The following is a 12,773-nucleotide window of genomic DNA, read 5'->3' on the forward strand; positions in this document are numbered from 1 at the left end:
GTTTTTTTTCTTTCTTTTTTTTACATTTGCTTCATATTTTTAGATTTCGAGAAGTCATATTTGTAAGGTAAATAAAATTCATTAGGAATCCGTTTACATACTAAATATTTTTAAATTTTAATGAGTTCTTTTCAGTAAATTCGACTAAGTCCCCGGAAAATTGTACATTTGCCGTGGTCATTTTAGGTAATCGAATGTAGAATATCAATCGAAGTAAAACTAAAACATGGTAAAACAGGAAAAAACCTATCATCTTTCTCATCCTATTTTTTATGTACCTCGACTATATCCTGGTTGCGGCACCAAATTGGCTTTTTATGGAACTGAGAGTTGTAGGTTGTATTGAGGATCAGATTGCAAACACTGATGCTTAAGATATGGCTTGCTTAATAATAAAGTTTGGTCTTACCATACCAGTTGCTAAACTCCTTCCGCGTTCGACATATTAATTAAAAGTACTTCGCTGATCCTGGTCACGGTACCAAATTGACTTCGTAGATGTAAGCCAATGAGATAAAAATAATAAAAGAGTCTTAAGATGATCGTGTAGTGGTTCTCTCTGAGAACGTCCAAACAAAGCGCTCAATGAAGTTTAAATCTCTTTTTAAAAATTTTGAACAATGCATTATGCGTTCTTTAATTTTATAGGCAGTCTGGGGAAATTTGAAATGTTTTGTAATAGTAAAAAAAAAACTTTAGTTTTTTTCAGCATTTTTTTTTAAATATTAAAATTCAATTGTAAGAATTAATCACCTGTTAATATAACGTTAATATTCTTTTAGCAATGTTCCATCACTGTTCCCTTATCTTTTTTCCAAACTCTAAAAAATCTCTATGGAAACAAAGGTCTGAACGAAAAATTTGATTTTTATCGTCCTTTAATGTATTAAAAAACCTATGAATAAAACAAATTCATCGGTTGCTAAAAATCTTATGTCATGAAAATCTGTGTAAACAATAGATAGCTGCTAAGAAGGCAAAGAACATAGGCCCTAGGGAATGGAGACAGGTTCCCAGAAGGAGTGGGCATTTTACCTCTGAAACATGAACGATTGCCTATTATTATCACTAGTTTTAACACATTTAGAAATATATGAAGCGAATTTAAAGAAGTCATGAGAAATGAATGGGGTCCTGATCGTGTTTTTTTTACCCCAAAATTTTGAAAAGATTTATAGGGATAAACAAAAACATTGTTTCAAGTCCTCCTTGAGTATATATTCATATGGAAAACATGTCCAGAACAGAGAGGGTCACTTTCAGGGCCTCAAGCTCACAGAGAAGATCACTCTCAGGGCCTCAAGCACACAGAGAAGATCACTCTCAGGGCCTCAAGCACACAGAGAAGATCACTTTCAGGGCCTGTAGGACAGTCCTTGAAAACAATAGTCGATGAGAAGTAAAGCCTCCAATGGTTCAGATACTTTCTACAAATACACTGTACACTGAAAAATATTTAATACTGTAACTTACTACAAAGTAATAAATGAAGTAGACATCAAAAAGTGCTTGAGTTTCTGATTAATATCTTTTTAATGTTAACTTCAGAGTACTTGTGAATACAATCAGAATGTTTTTAGCAAAAAAAATTTTTTTGCAAATAACCAATAAAATAGTAAGTAAAGTATGGAAGCACTTAAGCTATGAGAGTTGGGTCCTGGTGTTTTGCGCAAAATAAAATAAATTTATTTTTATAGGTATTAAACAATGTCTTAAGATCAGGTTTTGGTACTTACATTATATTACATGAAAGCACTAAATAATGCCGAGCAATACTAGCTTTGGAGACGGGGGTCTAACAGTTTTGTCACTTTTTATTGTTATTTGTATGCATACCAGTTTTCAACTACATTGTTTACATCGAACCGCAACTTGGCCATTGGTCTCATTTTCGCAGTTTGTATTATAATTTAAACTTATACATATCCAAAGCATAATCTTGGCCAAGTTGCGGCTCATATATAAATTTTTGAAAAAGTCTCAAAAGTACGGCCGAGTTAGCTACTAAATAAACGGGTCCCCGAGTGTCAAAGATATCACAATCACTTTACTCTTGTGACATTCCACGGTTCGGAACGCCAACGCTTTCATAGAACATTTCATTGTGTTTGCTATTTGGAGTTTTAATTCGGACACGCGGGTATTTTAAGGAAGCATATAAGTAATTTCTCGGGAAATTAAGACTTTTTGTAGAAAATTTAATTTAATAAATTACCAAAACCACTGATTAACGTAAACTGTTATTTACTATTGCATACAGATAAAAGCGTGTCTAACGCAAAGGCGTGCATCACCGCCACGGCATCACCTGACTTCTATTAATAGCAAAAATTTCCTTAATAAAAAGGCTTACAGAACAACAATACTCCGCAGTTTGATAATTTCTTTGAGTTTGTAATGTAGTTGAAAAACATCTATTTGGTCTAAAAAGTGCTGCTAGAATCCCACTATCTTGTCCGTAAAAAAATTATCCCACACAATCCCATGAAACCTTGCCCTTTGTTTTGAATTTTATACATGTGAATCGATATTTTTCGTACAACCATGCTTAACTCGGGATTCTAGCAGCAATTTCCAAGTTTGTCAAATCGCAAACTTTTAATCTGTACAAATGGTATGTTTTGAAACATCCAGCTTATTGTTGTTCTGTTGCATTTTTTGGTCAAGAATGACGGACGATAGGCCCACCGGGATACGTAATATAGCTGACTGTCTTCGAAAGAGAATATCATAAATATAATCGATGAAAATAAATTAGCATACCTGTTAAATTAATTAAACTCCATATGAATTTAACACAATATTTCCGATATTTCCTCTTAAACTCCATTTTACGTATCTTTGAACATGCCATCTTGGCCAAATTCTATTTACACGACATGATCAATTTCCAAGACAAATTTGGTTGACATTTGTTGAGTGGTTGCAGAGAAGAAGTTGAAAATGTTCAATTGTTACCGCACGAAAACGGATAGCAATAGGTCACCAGATCTTACTCACGTGACCTACACGTAACGACATGATGCTCAAGTAAAGTTTCCATCCACTCCAGTAGTTCACAAGCACAAACGCCCGGTCTTTAATTTGTCATACACAGATCATTACCACCAATTTGTACTATTATAATACTAGGCCGAAAAATCTTTAATTTATTTACAAGTTTATGTCATCCTTCAGCCTCCGTGATGTCCCCCATTTCAAACCGTAACAATGTACGACACATTGGTTAGACCTGAATTGTGTCCAATGGAACGTCCAAGCCGACTTAAAAAAACTATGTCCAACTAACAACACATTCATTATGAAAAATTATAGAGTCTACAAACTATAGCTAAAGTCACAATCTTTATAACGTTTGTACAGCCTCGCTGAAATGTAAATAATGGCGTCCGATCTCGTTGTTAAAACAACAAGAGTAAGATTACTTTAAATGGACTTTTGCGAAGACACTGACTTTTACAATCGACGGGTTACTTTTTACACCAGGGAATATACGGGAGGTTTTTGTAAAAAAAATATTGATCTTAAGATATAACAAAACAATAAAAACGGTCTGTTTCTAAGATCATATTACGTTGTCTAGAACGGAAATGGCAACATATCCACCTCAAAACCCTCCATTGCAGCCTTGACTAGCTGCTGCCGAGTTTTCCTTCCGAAATGTGTTTTCTTCTTTATTTATTTTGTGAAGTCCAATAGCGCCCTTTCAAACAATTACAAACACGTCAAATCAGCAAGCTTGTCATTGCAACTTAGTTTGGTCAAAAATAACCTTTTCTAAGATTGGACTGGGTTAACAGACTTAAAATAAAAAAAAAATTAAAGTAACACTGACTGTACTTCTTGGTAGATTGATGTCACAAAGGGGAATCTGCCTTTAAATCAATCAAATTGCGCCAAAAGATATTGTATGATAAAGGGGCTCCCTATAGGGAAACTTACATGGTCTCCTAAAGGTTATTTCATGAAATAAAACATATCTAAGACTTATCAGCTCCCCCTTTTTCCCAACCTTACTTATACTGTAGGAAATGTTAATTGAAAACCTGGTTGGCCCCCCACTTTTAGTGATGTACCGAAAATGGAGTATTAAAATTGGTACTGAAAGTAGTTGACACTGAGGAAAAAGTTTAACCACCAACCCCAACCCCCCCAACCCCCCACCACCACCCCCGAAATAGGATTTTTGACTTTGGGCAACTTTTTTCCTGTTTTTTTGCTTGTCAACTTTTTCAGGTAAGAAAAAAAAATCTCTGTCTGCCCCACCTTCTTACTTCTTGTTGTTTTAGTTGTATATTCTAAAAGCCTTTTCTGTTTGCGATTGTTCCTTGGTCCAAATGTTTTAGGAATGTCTGACGATGTGAAAAAAAACTATCTCAATAAAAACAGTGTCCCAAATTTAGAACTGACTTCATGAGGTACATTACTACACGTCTTCCTATTTAAGAATCTGGCGCATCCTCATGTTTCACAGTATAAACCCGAAAGTCGTTCATTGGATGGATCAGCAATCTATACAAAAATTGATGTCCTTTTCCGCTGTATTCCTTGACCTCTTTCTGCCCCCCTTCCTCTGTCTGACCAGAGATCAATGTGGAGACAATTTAAGTTCCTCTTATCCGTGGCTTTGTGTTCTTTTCCATCATAACCAAAATATGTACATTTGTGTGTTGTATGAACTTTACACAGAATAATACTCTCTGCGTGATGGAGCTGATGAATTTACATTCCCTCATCCACCCTTAGATCGCTGTAGGGGACGTTTCCGTTGGAGGCGTTGTTACAACACACTTTGAAAAATTATTTCAAAGTGCGTTAAAGAAGAAGGTATGGTTTCCATTCAAAATTTGCCCTGTGATTTTCTAAAAAATGAAACTGGTGTAAAAGTTGAAAACTAATGCTTTTTAAATAATTGAAATTCAATGCAGAAAAATCATACAAGTCATTTTTCTCACATGTTTTTTTAAATGCTAATTATGACGTCATAAACATGTGCATTTTCCCGTATTTTCTTCAAAAGTTGCAGAAGACACCAATTTTCAATGGAATTTTCTTTCAGATAACATTGTCCACAGGCATCGCCCACAAAGATCTTTAGATATGTGATTTGTTATTGAATTTTGCACAAAATGTCAAAAAATTAACATGGGCGACGGCTGTGGACACTGTTTTCTAAAGGAAAATCACCCTTGAAATGTGCCAGTTTTAGTCTTTTTCTGTTGAAAATAGAGATATGCTTCACATTAATGACGTCATATTTGCAGAATGGTAAACCTTTATGCCACATTCTTTCCTGATTTATCAGAGTCATTTATTTAGCTAATATTGAAACCAGTTTCAAAACTTTTTGATGTCATTACATTTTTAGGGCGCAATAAAGCTAAAACCATACCTTCTTCTTTGGGACCAAGCTAACGCACTTTGAAAACAAAATTTCAAATTGCGTTAATATCAACCCTATTAACGCACTTTGAAATTTAAATGTAAAGCTTGATCAATGTTCTAACAAATAATCGGTTTGATAAATAGTTGATCATTGTTGGATACATTTTTTATGATGATGTCACTTCTGGAAAATATCTTAGGTTTTGATAAAAGTTATAAAAGGGAAATGGGTCTTTTAGAAAAAGGTAGAGAGATAATTGTTTAATATCATTATTTTGTTTCTGTTTAAAAATTCTAATCTGTAATAGATAGATGTAAAAATGGGGGGGTGGGGGTGGGTGGGAGGCTAAAGCTGAACGACTTAAAGCATTAAGTTCATCTTTAAAAAAGGGGCAATTCGATTTTTCAAAACAATGAAAGTTCTTTCTCACTCATACGTTTTACTGTAGTTAATTTTTTTTCAGGTTTCATCTGTATTTAAAGTTTTCAACGTCATACCATTATGTACATATTATACATACATGTACCTGTTTTTGGTATATAGCATAGGCATCGAAACTGGGCGAAGACAAGAGGAGGGGGCTAAGCTCCCAACTTATTTTGGAAATATATACATCATATAAGCATTGAAAATGCGGCTTATCCTTTTTGAGGTTTATTACTCCCCTCCCCTTTTTTGTTACCGACGCCTATGTATTGGAATGATAAAGATTTGGACTGATATATCTTCTATTCGTCCTCTCCTCTTCTCGACGGGAGTAAATCAATGTAAAGTGTTTTGAAAGATAAATTACAAATAAAATATTTCCATTACTAAAATATGAATCCAGAATTTTTGTTTTTAAATATTTTTTCAAAGTGCGTTAAGTATCTCAATGATAAAATTTATTGATGTTATGTCTTAACGCACATCGAAAAAAAAAAATCAAAATCAAAGCGCGTTGAGTTGGTCCTAAATTTAAAAAAAATTCTTAATACGCGGCTTTAACATGGATCTGATACATTTAATTCATTCTGACAAAGTGTAAACATCTTCTTTTTCATATCTGGCCCATCGTCTGGCGTAATCTTCTACAGAATATAAGGTCAGTCCTATTTTGAGGTTGTACTGGTGCAATATTTTCCTTTGTTTAAGCTTCTAAAAGAGGGATTGACGCTGTATAATGTATAAAGATTGATCAAACAGGAACCCATTTGTATAACTTGGGATGATACACAGGTCAACACTATTTTTGAATATGCCTTTTTTTTTTTTTAATTCATAGAATTTATTTTTTGCTTTCACATTTACAGACTATGTACAATAGATTTGTTTACATTCAATACATACATATGATATATAATTTTTCTTCCATATAATTTATATTAATTACTTTATACAAATTCTCTTTGGTAAATGCTAAATACAAATTCATTTCATAAAGCTGCATAAGATATATGACATTCATGTATATTATGAATCTTCATTGTGAAAGCTTTATATACAAAAAAGTAAACAAAGGGGAGGGGTGAGGAAGGAAAACAAAGTGAGGTGGAGGAACAGTTTTCACTATTTTACCGTATTGGTACATTTGAGTATAAATTTGAAGAACATTATAGCATATCACAAATAATTTTCCAGTTCTTTTCGTATTCTGAAAGTTTACAATTTCTTAAAAGAATAGCCTTTTCAACCAGTATTCTATCTACAATTATTTTTTCTAGCATTACTATACTTAATTTAGGCATATTTTTAAACCTACTGGCAAAAATGAATTGTTTAACAGTAAGTATTATTATATTGTGTAATCTATACATGTTTTTATTGTTGTATTTTCCAAACAGTATATCTTTTCTATCAAAATTAATAGTAAAATGGAAGTTTTTTATAAACCACTCCTCTTTATGACACCATATTCTTTTTACACAGAAACATTCAAAAAATAAATGTTCAATTGTTTCAACTTCTTGTTTACAAAATAAGCACACAGGTGAATCAATTAGTTTAAGTTCATAAAGGTATTTATTTGTTGCAATAATCCTTTGCAGGATTTGAAATTGCATCCACTGAAATTTTGTCTCTTTTGTAACTTGAAATGGTAGTTCAAATATTTTGTTCCATTCTAACTCACCAAAAGATATTCCATTATTTTCCCATTTTTCTAATGCTTTAATTGTTTGCTTTTTCTTCTTGATGAGTATATTGTACATATCTTTACAACCGTTTGTGCTTTTATAAAAAATGTAAATTGAATTTGGGATAAAAGGTCCACTTTCTTCTCTTTTTTTCAATATCCATACTTTTCATTATCTTTGTAATGGCTATTTTTAAACCGGTATATTCCAGAAAATTAGTTTGTATATTCAGATTATTGAGGTACTCGAGGCTTATAAATTTTCCTTCAACGTCAAACAAATCTCTTATGAAAACAAAGCCTGCATCAAAATAACTTTTCAAAAATACAGATGAATCATTTATTTTAATTCTTGGATTAAACCATATATGTTTGAGTATTGCATGTTTTTTACTACCACTGCAGTCAATGATTTTTACCCAATTAAGTAAAACTTCTTTCCAAAATTTGTTGCTTATTTTATTACACATCTTAACTATAAAATCTAAACCTCTTACCCAAAGAGATTCAATTTTCATTCCTAATTCTGATTCAAAAAGTTTTAACCATTTTGTGTCTGAGTAGATTAGTCTTCGAATCCATGTTGATTTTAATGCACATAAGAAATCCATATAATCAATCATTTTCAACCCCCCATTTTTATAGTCTTGGATTATGACACTCTTCTTAACCTTATGTACTTTACTTCGCCATAAAAAGTAACAAAGGTCTTTCTCAAATTCATCGAGCAATTCATTGTTGGGGTTTGGAATAGTCAATATCAAATGGTTCATCTTTGGTATAATCAGGGATTTAATCACTATTAATCTACCAATGGGAGTCAGATTTCTTAATTGCCATTGTCTTATCAATCGCTTTATTTTATTTAATTTTGGGGGGTAATTCAGTTCAATCATTTCATCTAAATAATAGAAAACTTTACACCAAGAAGATCAAAAGTAGAATTATTCCAGTCTAACTTCCATCTAGAGTGATGAAAGACTTCTTTAGAGAATTTTTTACTACCGATCCACACCATTTTTGTTTTTGTAAAATTAATTTTCAGTCCACATACAACTGCAAAATAATCAAGCTCTCTTAATATACCATCCATAGACTGTGGTGATCCATCAGATATAATTGAAGTATCATCGGCATATTGTGAAAGTTTATATTCCTCCACATCAATTACAATTCCTTTTATGTCTTTATTATTTCGAATGAGAATCCCAAGAACTTCAGCACATAGTAGAAAGAGATATGGTGAAATTGGGTCCCCCTGTCTGCAGCCCCTTTGTGGGAACAAGTAATCAGAGGAAACTCCATTCTATATGACACATGATTTGATTCCATTATAAAATGTTTGTATCCAATTTTAATGGATTCCCTAAAATTAAAAAAGTCTAATATTTGGTATATAAACTTCCATGATATAGTATGAAAAGATTTTTCAAAATCAATTAACATTAACCCCTTCACTTCCGTACCGGTCAAATTGACCGGTGGCGCGTTAAAACACGAGATCGCGAAAATAAGATCTCCGTATCTATTTTGTGGTAGCATGAAGGTATATAAGCTATATATCATCTTTTTGGAAATTTTCTCTACTTTTAAAATATCTTAAAAGATTATATCTTGATTGCCGGTATTTAATCGATTTTACGTTGTAAAGACAAATGAGACTTTTTGAAAATGGCGTAATTTTCCAAAGCGATTGCCGAATTTCCAGACAATTGACAATTTTTTTCCTGATTAACTTTATAAGAAAGCATGGTATATTCTTAAAGAATATTTTCTCTACTTTTAAAATATGTAAAAATTATTGTTATTACTTTAAGGTATACTTTAAAAACAAGAATTTTTTTGCACTTATGTGTTTTTTATCGATTTTATTCGTAATATTTAAACAAAGCTCAGTTTTACGTTTATTTCTGTGTTGAAATATGGAAAACAAAATAAAGCTGGTAAAAGTAAAGAAAATTTCCTTTTCAACAAGCCCTTATAAACCTTCTTACGCTCAGTAATTTCTTCATTACGATAATTTGAATTTGTGACCTTTGCATAGTTTTTATGGAAAAATCGGTCAATATTTACATGTAACGTCAAGGTCGATATTGTTGCGTCTTACTCGAAACAACATATTCTTTTATAAGACTTTTTTGACCATTCAAATATATTTTTTACTGAAATAAATGCATAATACAAAAAAAAAAAAAATAGATTTCAAAAAACAAATATATACTTTCGTTCTGCCTTTTGTGAAGTAAATGTTGATTGTAATGATGAATATTTCATGAAGTGATATACAATATTGATAAAAATTGTAGATTTTCAAAATGGCGATCTTTACTAAAAAAATCAATCAGATTTTTAATATTGTTGTATCTTGTTATACTGTATACTTATTAATCTGCAATTTAATTAGATATATATTTAACAATACAAAAACTGGCATTTATAAATAAATACGACTCATCACTGTATGAGTTGATACGAATTGAAATAAACACGTGTTTCCGCTAAACATGATGGTGATCCGAAATCTGAACGTCAATTTTCATGATTATTTCACGACGAAGATCATCACATCAATGAATCAAATATTACGAACATGCCTTTGGTATTAGCAGGTGAGAATACGTGTATATTGACTGAAAAGTTTGAGTTTAAAACGCAATAGTTCACGTTCAAAAGAAAACTAAATGTACACATGTACTAGATCTTTATGTTTCAGTGTGCTTGTTTCGTATCGTTCAGCCAATTTTGCATTGCTTTTGAACTTTGATACTTTTGACAATCACTCGTAAGTTCAAAGTAAAATAAAAGTTTTCATAATAATGGTTAGTTGTTTTCAGTATCTATGTACCAGTGTGTACAGGTGTACATGTACCACTTTCACATTGAAATTTTAGGGTGCTTTCAGCATATGCAACAATACTTTCATCTGTGAATACCCACTTTCTAAGCCCACCATGAACTAGGAAGGTTAATTAATATGTAAGGACAACAATGAACAGGTAAAATTTTGTTTTGGTATTGAAAATTTCTGTATTTCTAAAATTTAAAAAATAAAGTCTAATTTCATTTGTGTCATTCTCATGATATCGCATTCATACAGGTTTATACACATTTGATTTATATTTTGAAAAATAAGTGTTTAAAACACATAATACTTATGATGGTTGATTTTTATACAAACACATTATTTAAACATGTAATATATATCTGAATGAATGCTGAGATATGGAACAAACTGTTTTTATAGACTGCTGTTGTATTTCAAATCTGCATAAAGTATGTGGTTAGAATTTCCATTTTCTCAATTTTTCAGACACTTTCCAATTATCCTACATCATATACATGGGTGGTCAAACTCACTGGATGATTTATCAACACTCCCATGCTCACGAACAGCCTTGCGCCAGGAATTTTGCCCTGAAGTGACATTGCAGTCTACTGTCTCCTTTATTTTTACAACCCTGGCAGCCATGCAGGTATGAAATCTATGAAAGTCATGAAGGGAAATAGAATTTTTAAAATTTATAAAAGTAAACTGAGTTCTTGATTTATACAATCTGTTCTCTCGGATTGACAATCTGTTATAACAAATTGCCAATTCATTCTCACAGATTACCAATTCGTTCCCTCAAATTACACAGTACGTTACCTCAGATTGTATAATTCATTCTTTTAGTTTAAAAGATTCATTCCCTTGGAATGTAAACCCTTCCCATGATCTCGTTTAAATTATTTATCTGTATATATCGGATATGGTAATACATGTTTAAAAAATAGAATATTGAAGTATTTTACATCCTAACTTTTATTACATATTACGGTCCAAAATAAGAAAAATACATGAGCATTTTCAAATCCATGTGCTAGTACTGATATTTGTACAACAAAAAATCTTAGAAGTTTTTGTGTTACTTGTATATTAGAATAATTGAAAGTCCTAGATAGTAAAAGTGAATATGGGTCCTGTGTAATCATAATATTTCTAAAATAAATATACGTTGAATTAGTTATGAAAGAGGTTGGAAACGACCGGTTGCTGAATCAAAATAAATAGAACACACTTATTGATTAAAATGGTTGGATGTTTCTGTACATATATCTAATGAAATTCAAGAGCACAGATTTCCAAAATCATAAGACTGACGTTGTAACAAATCAAGATGTTGAATTATCAATCTGTGAAAACAAATTACTGGTATGTAATTCGAGATCTCAAATTATGAATCAAGGGGGCGAATTAGTAATTCTTAAGATAGGATTGTGTAATTCGAGATCTCATATTATAAATCGAGGGAACAAATTAGTAATCCGTGGGATTAGATTGTCTAATCCGATTCGATATCATCTTTTACTTTTTTGAAAAATTTACGTGTCCCTTCCTGGCTTTCGTAGCAATCTAATGCCAGATTTTTTTACATGTTGCGATAACGTAAACAGAGGTCTGGCTTTAGTCAGATTACCATATATGCTATTTGTTTTAGTTCAGTAATTTTACCATGGTGGTTTACTACAAGGTTTTTGAATTATCAGTCCTGATACATTGACTTAACAATATCATTTAACTACTTGGATCACATAATGAATACAATTTTAATTTTTTTTTTATTTTCAAAGGAAAATCAAATAAATGTAGTAATTTTAGCATTCTTAATTTTATTTATAAATATAAATTTATATACACAATGACATGTATCTGTTTCAAAATACAGCAAATAATAATGTCTTTGACAAGTCGAAGAATTTCCTCCAGTCTTACAGAGAAATGACAGTTGATAAAAGAATGGTGGACACAAAGTAAAAGTGCTCTTCAACATTTTGTTGAAGATTTCAGTCTGATTTGGAATTCATCTTGCAATATTTCTGTATTTGTATATTTGGATATAAGCGACAAATTTTCATCTTATTGACTAAACAGTTTTGCATTAAATATTGCCAAAGCTATCTATTATTATACGCCCGTCTTAAGACGGGACGTATTATGTTATAGGCTTCATGTCCGTCTGTCTGTCTGTCCGTCTGTCCGTCCGTCCGTCTGTTAGCTTTTCTCGTGTCCGGCTCATAACTTTAATACTATAAGGCCTAGAGTTATCAAACTTTGTGTCAGCTGATACATCTTGGGTAGAAGGTGTGTCGCGCACAAAAAGTAGGTCGCTTTGACCTATAATTAAAAAGTTATAGCCAAATATGGAAAAATCCTGTCCGGTCCATAACTAGAAAACTATTAGACTTAGGATCATCAAACTTGGCCAGTTTATGCATCTTAGGTAGAAGGTGTTT

General features: G+C 31.9%; 1 long non-coding RNA gene across 1 annotated transcript; it reads left to right on the top strand.

Moving 5' to 3' along the window:
* The first annotated feature begins 9,999 nt into the window (after window positions 1-9,999).
* LOC134267513 (uncharacterized) lies at window positions 10,000-10,878 on the top strand. Its single transcript, XR_009992172.1, has 3 exons — window positions 10,000-10,108; window positions 10,391-10,495; window positions 10,810-10,878. It is a non-coding gene; the product is annotated as an uncharacterized LOC134267513 (long non-coding RNA).
* Window positions 10,879-12,773: the final 1,895 nt, after the last annotated feature.

Source organism: Saccostrea cucullata, unplaced genomic scaffold (genome assembly GCF_032062105.1).
Source record: "Saccostrea cucullata isolate Sc308-1 unplaced genomic scaffold, CSIRO_AGI_Scuc_v1 ctg9828, whole genome shotgun sequence".
Classification (NCBI taxonomy): Eukaryota; Metazoa; Mollusca; class Bivalvia; order Ostreida; family Ostreidae; genus Saccostrea; species Saccostrea cuccullata.